The 9887-nt window shown below is 39.5% G+C and overlaps 1 long non-coding RNA gene across 1 annotated transcript in view; it reads right to left on the reverse strand.

Annotated features, from left to right (window-relative positions):
• The window catches only part of LOC125912435 (uncharacterized), a 19424-nt gene extending 16998 nt beyond the window's left edge, over nucleotides 1-2426 (reverse strand). Inside the window, exon 1 of the long non-coding RNA XR_007454739.1 lies at nucleotides 2366-2426. This is a non-coding gene — a long non-coding RNA (uncharacterized LOC125912435). The remainder of the gene's footprint in view (nucleotides 1-2365) is intronic.
• Between the last annotated feature and the right edge of the window lie 7461 nt (nucleotides 2427-9887).

Consider the following 9887-nt stretch of genomic DNA (forward strand, 5'->3'; position numbering starts at 1 on the left):
CCCTCTCTCTCTCTCTCCCTCCCTCTCTCTCTCTCTCTCAAACAAAACAAAACAAAACAAAACAAAAGTCTAATTCTAGTGTGGGTTCAGTGCAGCAGCAGGCAAAAGCAGGAAGTGATTTTGCCGCCATAGGCCTGATGTCTGCTTTCCCAATTGTAAATCATAAGCAAATACATTTGTAATGGATGGAACCCTTCTGTATTACTCTGACATGCTGTGTAATCACATAGATCTCCATGGAAGGGTAGGTAAGATCCTAAATCCAACTCAGGCATCCACTGGGACCTCAGTACCTGTGTAAAATTTAAAACATAGTGTTGTTTTGAGCAAACAAGTTTTGACCTCGGCCTTAGTACTAATGCCTGTTTTGGCCTGCACTTGTGAACTGGGCTAGATTACACATAGGCTTTGAGAACTGCTTTTACGTAACTTGAAATCCCTTTCCTCAAGCCCTATCTGATGATTATGGTCTGCAGAAACTTAGCACTTTCAGAGTTAGAGAAGGATGCAGAGATCCACTTCCCTGTGCTTCCCTGGTCTTGCTGGGCCTTGCAATTAGAGTCAACAAAGGAGCCACACTGGAAGAAGGTAGAAGAGAGATAAGTAATGTGAACCATCCAAATAGGAACTCAGAAACATGGTAGAGAAGCAGGGATAGCTCTTCGTCTTTTGGCTGTACACATCTGAAGTTTCTTAGTTATCATAGCCCAACTGTCCATCTAGGATGATTTCATTATGTCCTTGGATTTTCCTTCATGGAAGGTTGGAATGAGATGTGGAAGGCTTGAAACCCTTCTACATTTATGGTTTTCAAACTTCATTGGAGCATTGGGCTGGATATTCTGCTTGCAGTCAACAAGAGTGACATTTATTCAAAAAAATGTACACAAATAAAACAAACAAGAAGCTTCTCTTTGACATGGGAAATAAGGATTCCAGATTCTTCATTTCTCAGCATTTTCCTCAGGGCTCCTGTGAAGTACCTTCTTGGACTACAAGGGCTTCACACAGTACAACTGGAAACAACTGAGTTAGGGTAAGACGGTATGGGGAACACACAGACCCAGACTTTTACCTTCTCATCCAGATGAACACTGCAGGCTACCCTTCTAGAGGCCTGTTCAGGATACCAGCCAATTACCCTGTAGCTCTTACTTTCTAACAAGGACTGATTCCACCTCACCTTCTGCCAATTAGCTGTTGGCTGGAGTCCTTTTCCCAGTGACTGTTCACTTGAGGGTATACAGCTGTTAACCTACCTGATGTAGAAGAGTTGTTTATGTTGGTGCTGCTGTGCTTACCATCCTTGGGTCTGAGTTGGTATATTGGACTCTTTGGTTCTCAGTACTAATGGTCTCTGATAGGTTTCTCTGGATCCTTACACAGTAGGTACCTGTTTTATTCTCTGCTTTGAGTGGTGCAAGCATGCCAATGCATGTTATGATAGACCATTCTTTCATGGATAGCTCTTGGCTAGCAATTCATTTATAATATCTGGGCAGAGCTTACATCCCAATGATCCTCACTCTGCTCCTTGAGAATATCATGGAACAAGGTTAATTGTCTCTCACATGGTAAAAGTCCTGTCTTCAAGTTTCTGAAGAAAGACCTCATGTTTTCTCTGAGCCTTCTCTTTTTGTGTTACGTATTTTCAGGATGCTTTTATTTCAAATACTAAATAGTAAAACTTCTTTATCTGGTTACCTGCAGAAATGATATTTTCTTTGTCTTAACAACAACAAAACCTTCAAGAATCAGGACTTCTATAGGAAGTTCTATAAGAACTTCAGAGTAAGATGGATTTTCTTTGTGCCATCATGCTCTGCTTCTTTATTCGGCTACTATTATGGATCTGGAGCAGTAATTGATCAAGAGTGATGTTTCTGATTCTTGAGGTTTTAGATACAGTAAATGTATGGAAGGGGAAAGGTCAGTTGGGAGTGACCGACACATTATTTTGGATAATCCCTCTACCTCCTCAATGAGGGATCCCTCTACCTACCCCACCAATGATCTGCGCTGTTGGTTGCTGGGCCCCTTTCCCAGGCTTTGGAAGGAACAGGTATTAATGTTTATTCATCCCTATTTTCCTTATACATGCGTATCCTTCCAAATGAAATAGACGTTTTGTCTCTCCAGTGCCCAGCACAGTGGGTAATACAAAGTAGACATTCAGTAAATGCTTGGTGATTGAATGAATAAGCAAATCAAATAAGGAAAAGCCCCAAAGATAGTCTTTCTTCTGTTCTCTCTGTATCTCTGCATCCCTGTCTATATGTCTGCCTGTCTGTCTTACTTACACATACACCCCTACCTAGAAGGGTCCAATCACACACTGAGTCCATGCACTAAACCTTCCCCTCACCAGCTCAGGGTTTTAGTATCATGTCTCCATGGCTGCAGGTTTCCTCTGACAGTTGATGCTGTTTGCAGGATTGGAATTTCCCTGACATTCTAAGTGTCAGAGTCCATTTATTCTACTTGCAATAACTGATTCCTGTCTTATGCTTCCCATCCCATATCTGTCCCATAGTTTCCTGTTCCTGCAAATTTTGATTAGGAGTACTCCTGGCCTGGGCCTCTGCTACCTACAGTTGGATCTCCCTAGTCCTAATTATCTAAGCCTCTGCTCATGCCTCATTTTTCCTCCCTTCCTTGCTTCTTTCTTCCTTCTTTCTGGGGCAAATATATACTGTATGCTTACTCTATTGCCGAGAAAACAGCAATAAATGAAATACTAGTCCTTGCTTAAGAAGCATAAAGTCCAATGGAACCCCATTCTCCTGTGAGAGCCTCCATCTCTTGTCTGCTGCTACCTCTTGAGAGTTCACCTTATTCCCTCTGAGTCTGTTCTCTGGGTCCTGGCCCCATCACATTTCCCTTTACCACCACCTCACTGCTGTTGCTTAGGGTACTGCATTTGATGCTTATGGGTCTTTAGAATCCTGAGCTTGTTGAAGTCAGTAGCATACCTCATGGCTGCCCATGACCTTATGGTGGCATCATCATACCTCACCATGGTGCCCATGGTGCCCATGGTGGCATCATCATACCTCATGGAGCTGACCAGTTTCCCACAAGCACGTGCATGTGTGCATGCACACACACACATGTTTATGCTTTCTCTGTTGTACTCCACCAGAAAAGACGATATTCATTTATATTAGTTACATTTTTGATTCTAAGACTTCCTGTTATATTCCCCAAAACCTTTGCACTTGTATGGGCAAGGTGACTGGGGGCTCTGATCGGGTTTCCTGGAATACATGATGACAACTGCCTATGATACCAAGCTCAGCTCACTTGTTCTGTATCTGAATATGAATAGTGGGTGGTAACAAGGATAAACTTTTTTTCCTTTTTTCCTAATTCTATATTATCACATTGAATGTATCAGGGCACATATTCATTGCCTTAGCCTCCTGGGTTGAGTTGCTGTGCTCATGCATAATCAGATAAGGAGAAGTGGGCCCCATCCTCATTTAGAAACTCAATGCACCTGGAACAAAGAACTTCTGATTCTGCTTACCATCTGCTGGGGGAAGAGAAGGCCTCCCACTGCCCCATTTGCCACACTTAAATTGGAGGGTGCATTCCCAGCAGGTGGTTGAGAGTGTGGATCCACATCCCGGGTGTGGATTTCACCCTCAAATGCCCCAGATGAAGTTGTGTGGGAGTTCTTTGACTTCCCACATTTGGGAGTAGAATGCAATTGAATTTCTGAGTAGGAGGACTGGTAAAGAAGAGTCAATGTTCTGTAAACCATAGACTAAAAGACAGAGACAAAAAGATAATAAGTATATGTTTTATTTAATAATGTTCTCAGTAGTTTCAGTCATTTTTCTGTAATTTTCATGATGAATGCAAGCGATACTTTTCTGCATATCCTTAGTGTTGAGAAAACAGGCTAGGGAAATAATTTTTTAGTCAAATATGAAACTGTACATGATTCTAATACCTTGGAGGAGATTTCCTTCTACTTTCCATTGTTCTGTAAATGAAAAGTAAATTATGCTTTGTTAAAAAACTTTCCATTGAATAGTTTTATAGCAAATGTTTCATTCACTTCAATAAATAAATGTACAATATTTTTTGAAAATTGAGACTCGGGCTTTGTAAAATTTAACAACTCTACCAAATTAGTCTCTCTGGTTCTTATTCTGCAATAGAAAATTATACTTTTTAACTTTTAGTCAAGTAGCAGTTAAATAAAATGTCTAATTAATTTCCAAGCCTTTGTGAAGCATTAGACTTGAGATGCACAAAGGTAGTTAATGTTAGAAAGCTAAAGGATTTTTTATGATGATGCTCCATCTTTCTTAATGAGAGGTAGCATGGTTGAGTAGATAGAACACTGCTTTAGAAATTAGGCTTCTGGAAAAAGGACTCCTCATAGGACTTCCAATGCATCACTCTGTAGCTCTTTGCTGATGCCTTAACCTCTCTGGGCATTTGATTTTTTTTTTTTTTTTTTTTTTGTACAAGATGGAAATAATAAATGCTGATGTCCACAAAGCTCTCAGGGATCTTTGAGTAAGATGAGCTTTTTACATGCAAATAATACAGGAAATCATGGTGGACCTACCTAAAATTTACAAGGGACAATCAGCCGATTTCATTTATGACCACTAATCTGAGTCAGAATTATTATAGATCATGGGTTAATTTCTTTGTTTTGTGTTTGTGATATTGTTATTTTGATTGATTTGGGGGAATGGGCATGAGAGGAAAGGAAGAAGGAAGAACTGAATATATTGAAACAATTATTTTTGCTTCTAAATGTAGGATTGCATTTGAATCAAAACAATAAATAGAATACATGCACTACCCTGCATGATATGGTATAAGAGGTCTAGAATCTTCACAGAACCTCAAGTCTGGCTTTATGCTTAGAAAAAAACTGGGGGAGAGATACTTTTTGGCACTTTTTAAGCACAGAACAAGCTACCCTCAGTAGTCTTTTGATTCTTACACAGCAACAAAGAAAGGAGGAGGAAAGTGGTATCTTAAAAGCTGTGCTCCCTTAAAATTACCATTACAGTTGGTCAACCATGGCCAGTCAGCCAGTTGGGGTGGGGCTAGAACCTCTCACTGGTTTCCCCACCCATAGGGACAGGAGCTGTGGGAGCCAAATGCCTTCTGGGGCTATGGCTGTGTCAGGAAAATAGTCTGTTATGGTAACCAGGGTAAGTAGAGGAGACAGTTGATAGTCATGGGGAATCTGGAAGGACAGGCAGATTCTTGGGAGGACAGGAGGTAGGAAGGCAGTGGTCATCATCAGTGGGAATTAAAAGTAGGCAGTCAAGCCCAGTGCTGGGCTTTGGAGTGAAACCTTGAGCTTCATGGAGAAAAGATTTTGAAGTCCTAGGAATCTAGGGCCAAACCCTTGTTCTATCATTTACTTGACAGCATGATTTGGGGGAAGGTATGTCACCTCTCAGATTCTCAGTTTCTTCTTCTATAAAATGGGTTGAGTAATACTTTGTTGGCTTGTTGTGAGGATTTGAACAAGTAGTGTTAGTAAAGAGCTAGTAGTTTCTGGCATTTATTAGTATTGGAAGACAGATTGTGTCTTCAGTCCAGGAATATTGATACCTAGCTGCAGAATGTTCAATTCCTTTTGCGTATGGTCAGAGTTGATCTGGAGAGCAAAAGTGAGTGGGGTAATAGATAGGTCTAAGCCTGAAAGTGGTTCAGGACCCCAACTGCGGGGAATATTACTGAGCCTTGCAACCAGACTGAGGCTGACTGTGTAAGCTTTGTTGTGCATGTATGGCCAATTTCATGTGTATCTCCAGGATGGGTTCGTGTCTTAGTCATCTTTATATCTCCTCTACCTGGAACAGGACCTGGCACAATATATAAATAATTATAGAATAAAACCAAATAGAACAAAAATATGGTATCTTACATGGGGTTGTGTAGCTTCCGAGAAAGATAGAGCCCATTTTGGGATGCCAAAATGGCATTCATTTTGTTCTTAAAGAGAAACAGCTTAATCATTCAATCCTGCTCTCTGACACATGGCTCCAACATTGATATTGTGTTTTGGCTATCAGATTAAGAAATTATCTCCAGAGTATCAAGAAAATATATGAGGACATCAGGTGGGGTGCTATGGCATATGTCTACGTGGGCGTAGTGGAATATTAGCTTGTAGACAAAAAATTATTCCCGAAGAAGAATGGATAATCCATATTCTGTTGTACAGCTGCTTCCCTCTAGAAAGGCAGTGTATTATATGTTTCTCTGTAACTTGTAGGATTAGATTTAGAAACAAAATTATTCATGTAGTTATATAATTTTTTTAGTATTGTTTATATACCATTTTGTATATGTGATATAATTGATTCATTGATCTGGGTTTGTCATAGAGATACCAGGAGATATCAGAAGCATGTGTCCAGAACCCTGTTTGCAAGGAGTTCAAGAAATCATTTATTGGGCTCTGACACAGTGTGTTTGCAACTCATGTGCTTCTTTGAGTCTCAGCACAAACATGTCTGGTTGCTCAAGGAGTATTGTTATTACTGGTTAAAGCCAAATAAAAAGAAATCATTAGGTATTGGATGGTTACTGGATGAAGGTATAAATCTCTTATGAATTCCTAGTCATTAAGCTGTGTATGCACTTACAGTTTATTTCAGGGGTACCCAAAACTTAACTCAGATTTTTCTCACAGAGTTTACCAAAACTGGATTGCTTTTGAGCAAAATCTCTACGTGGACAAATGGTGCCTGATGTATAAATACAATTGGGAATTTTGTTAATTAAAAGTGATTTCTAATTTTATATAATATATTGAAAGAAATTTCATAAGCCAAATGTGAATCTTCATTGTAAAACAAACAAGGCCAGCAAAAAATAGTCTAGGCCATCCTTGGAGCAGATCAGTTTTCACTTGTTACTTTGAAGTGATGAAGGTCTTGGGCATAAGAGTATCAACCCAAATAGAGAATATACTCCATAGAAACATTTTCCAGATTTGGGTAGCCAGGCAATATTGCCCTGGTTTCATAGATGAGCCCAGAGTTGTATTAGTCTGTATTTATGGCTGCCTTGTAATCACCAACTTTAACACATTTCAAGACCATGTATGTCTGGACATTCACTGATTTTTAGGTATCAGAACTAGAGCTCCTAAAGGAACCCAGTGCTTTGGAATGAAGAGTTTGTAACACATCTTACCCCTAGTGCCTCACTTAGGCTGAGACCTTAGAAGACACTCAGTGATGTTTGTTGGTTAGTGTTGTTCACTATGTTTTTTGTTTGTGTGTTTGTGTGTTGCCTCTTATCATAGTTGCTGCTGTTTGATGGTCACAGTTGTCCTCAGCCTTAGATCTGATGTTAGCTTTGGTTACCTATTAAAGACCCAACCTGTGACAGCCTCAATTCAATGACAGTTCATGATTGCCTTAAGAGATAGCAGGAAGAAATCTAAAAGAGGCAATGCAAAGGATCATGTTAGGTTCCCTGGGAAATAAACAGAAGTATGAAATGCAGTCTGTGTTTTAGAAAAGCATACCATCCTATATGGAAAGGAACAAAGCAAATCTGAGGAAGCATTTAAATTTGACTATTTAACAATGTAAGTGATCAGAAATGTGGCACAGGAAGTGTTAGTGGAAGTCAGAGAAGGGGGAGGAGGAGACAGTTTCATGGAGGAGCTGGGGCTTGATCCAGACTGATGACATCATAGAGTTTGGATGGAAGAAAAGGTATAGCATATTATGTAGAGGTACACAGCTAATCTCCACCAACCTTGGTGAGAGGAACCGACCTTTTCTTTTTGGGACAACTGTAGTATTCTAGAAACATTCCAAGGTTGTTGGGACCACCTGTTGGGAATTCCCATTGAAGAATGTAAAGAGACTAGTCATTTGCAGTCCTGCTGTTAGTGTGGTACAGAGGATCCAAAAAGAGCAGCTGTGTCAAGTTCACTTGGCTTTTCATGGTCAGCACCAGAGCCTTCTTCCATCTCCTCTGTATCACCAGATTGTCCAACCTCCCTGGGAGTGTGGTCCCTTACCCTATCATTCCCTTCCAAGGGGCCATGGTAGTCATATAATTGGCTGTTAAACTATTGATTCTAAAAGTGTGATATTTTCTCTGGGGCACTGGGCTATCCAAAGGAACAGCTCTCTCTTAGGTTATTTGATTATAAGTATGCATGAACCTTAAGAGACTCGAGCATTTCCTGCAGCATATCCACCATGGCCTATTCAGTTGGCTTCACTGAGCAGAGTGGATCCTTGAAAGCTTATACAGTATCTACTGCATCACATCAGAACAACAGGACAGAGAATCTAGTAGGTAGAATGATGACCTTACATTGATTTGAGTGTTCCACACAAGCACAGTTTTGACTGTCCTAAAGAACTTTAAGTTAGTTCAAAAGAATAAATAAATGTGGTAACACAAACTCAAATTAGGTATTTGTGTAGCTGTTTGTATATGGAGATTGCGTTTGGGTTCTATTACAGAGCTAACTCAAGCTAAGATTTTTGTTTTTGTTTTCTGTATGATTTGCACATTTTCCCATATTGCTTTGTAAGTATTTTAAGTGTGTATGTATGTGTAGTTGTGTGTATGTGTGTGCATGCACACGCACTGCTTTCTAGGCTAGCCTGTAAACTCCTTGAGGGTAAAAATTCCATCTTTTGAAATCATTCACAGTGCCTACCAGATGGACTTAGCCTCCACTAAGGGCATAAATGTAGCCTAATTTAATTCAGAGAATTTGTTTCTGATTCCCCACTTTATTATATCTACTGCTCAAACTCTAGTTTATCTCCTTCAAAAGCTATTTCTTCCTCATGTTTCATTTCATGCTCAGTGTATATGTGTATAACCAGTCAACTTCATCTCACTTCTTTTTATTTCCTTGCATGGGAGCCATTTTAATAGTATTTGTTTCAAACGAAGGCCTGTTATTCAAAGCAAACACACAGAACTTGGCTAGAGAAAACTACTTGAATAGTATTCATACAGCAATAAAGCCTTGAAAATGTAAATTCAAAATACAGTATCACGGTTAGTAATGTTATGCACATACTTTACTAAGTGCATTTGGGATAGAATATAACTAATCAAAGAAGAATCATCACCTATATTCCATGCAAGCATCTTTCATCTGAGAAACTCAAAGAATTTTTACTAAAGATATTATAAAACTTATCCATAATCATTCTTTTCTCACCAATGTTTAATGTCAAAACAGAGATGGGTCAAATTGTGTCTGAAGACTCCAGTTTTTTAAATCCTAAAATATTGGTTGGGTGCATGTGAAAGCTCAAGTTGTTTATGGGTAAGTATGGAATTTAGCTCTCTCTCCATTCCTGCCTCCTAGCTGTTCAGTGCAGTCAGAGAAAATTGTTTTGTTCCTCACATTTACAATTCCAGTGGAGAAGCCATGAGGTTGTTTTTTCCTCCCAGGGTAACTATTTTGAGCACCAAAGCATTGTGAAACCATTAGATCATAGATGCTAATGATTGTGGACTTGTAGTGTGGGTAGGGGGAAACTAGAATTCTAGGGAAAGTGTTACTCATCTTATTAAGGATGACAAACTGGCTGCTTGAAGAGTGCTATTGAATGACAGGATCTTGTGGAAAGAGCACCAAACTTAGAGTCCAAATACTGGAATTTGGAACCTGAGCTCTGAGCTGTGTTAGAGCATGTGACTAGCCATGCAACTTAGGCAATAATAGTGATTATAAATACACTAAAAGCTATTCATTGTTAAGTGGTTTCTATTTACCAGGTATTTTGCATCTGTCATTCTAATCCTTACTATGCCACCAAGTGGTACTATTACTTTTCCTCTTTTATTGGTGAGGAAGTAAACTCAGAGAGGTTCAATAACTTTCTAAAGATCACACTACCATT

The sequence above is a fragment of the Panthera uncia genome (genome assembly GCF_023721935.1).
Source record: "Panthera uncia isolate 11264 chromosome C1 unlocalized genomic scaffold, Puncia_PCG_1.0 HiC_scaffold_4, whole genome shotgun sequence".
NCBI lineage: Eukaryota > Metazoa > Chordata > Mammalia > Carnivora > Felidae > Panthera > Panthera uncia.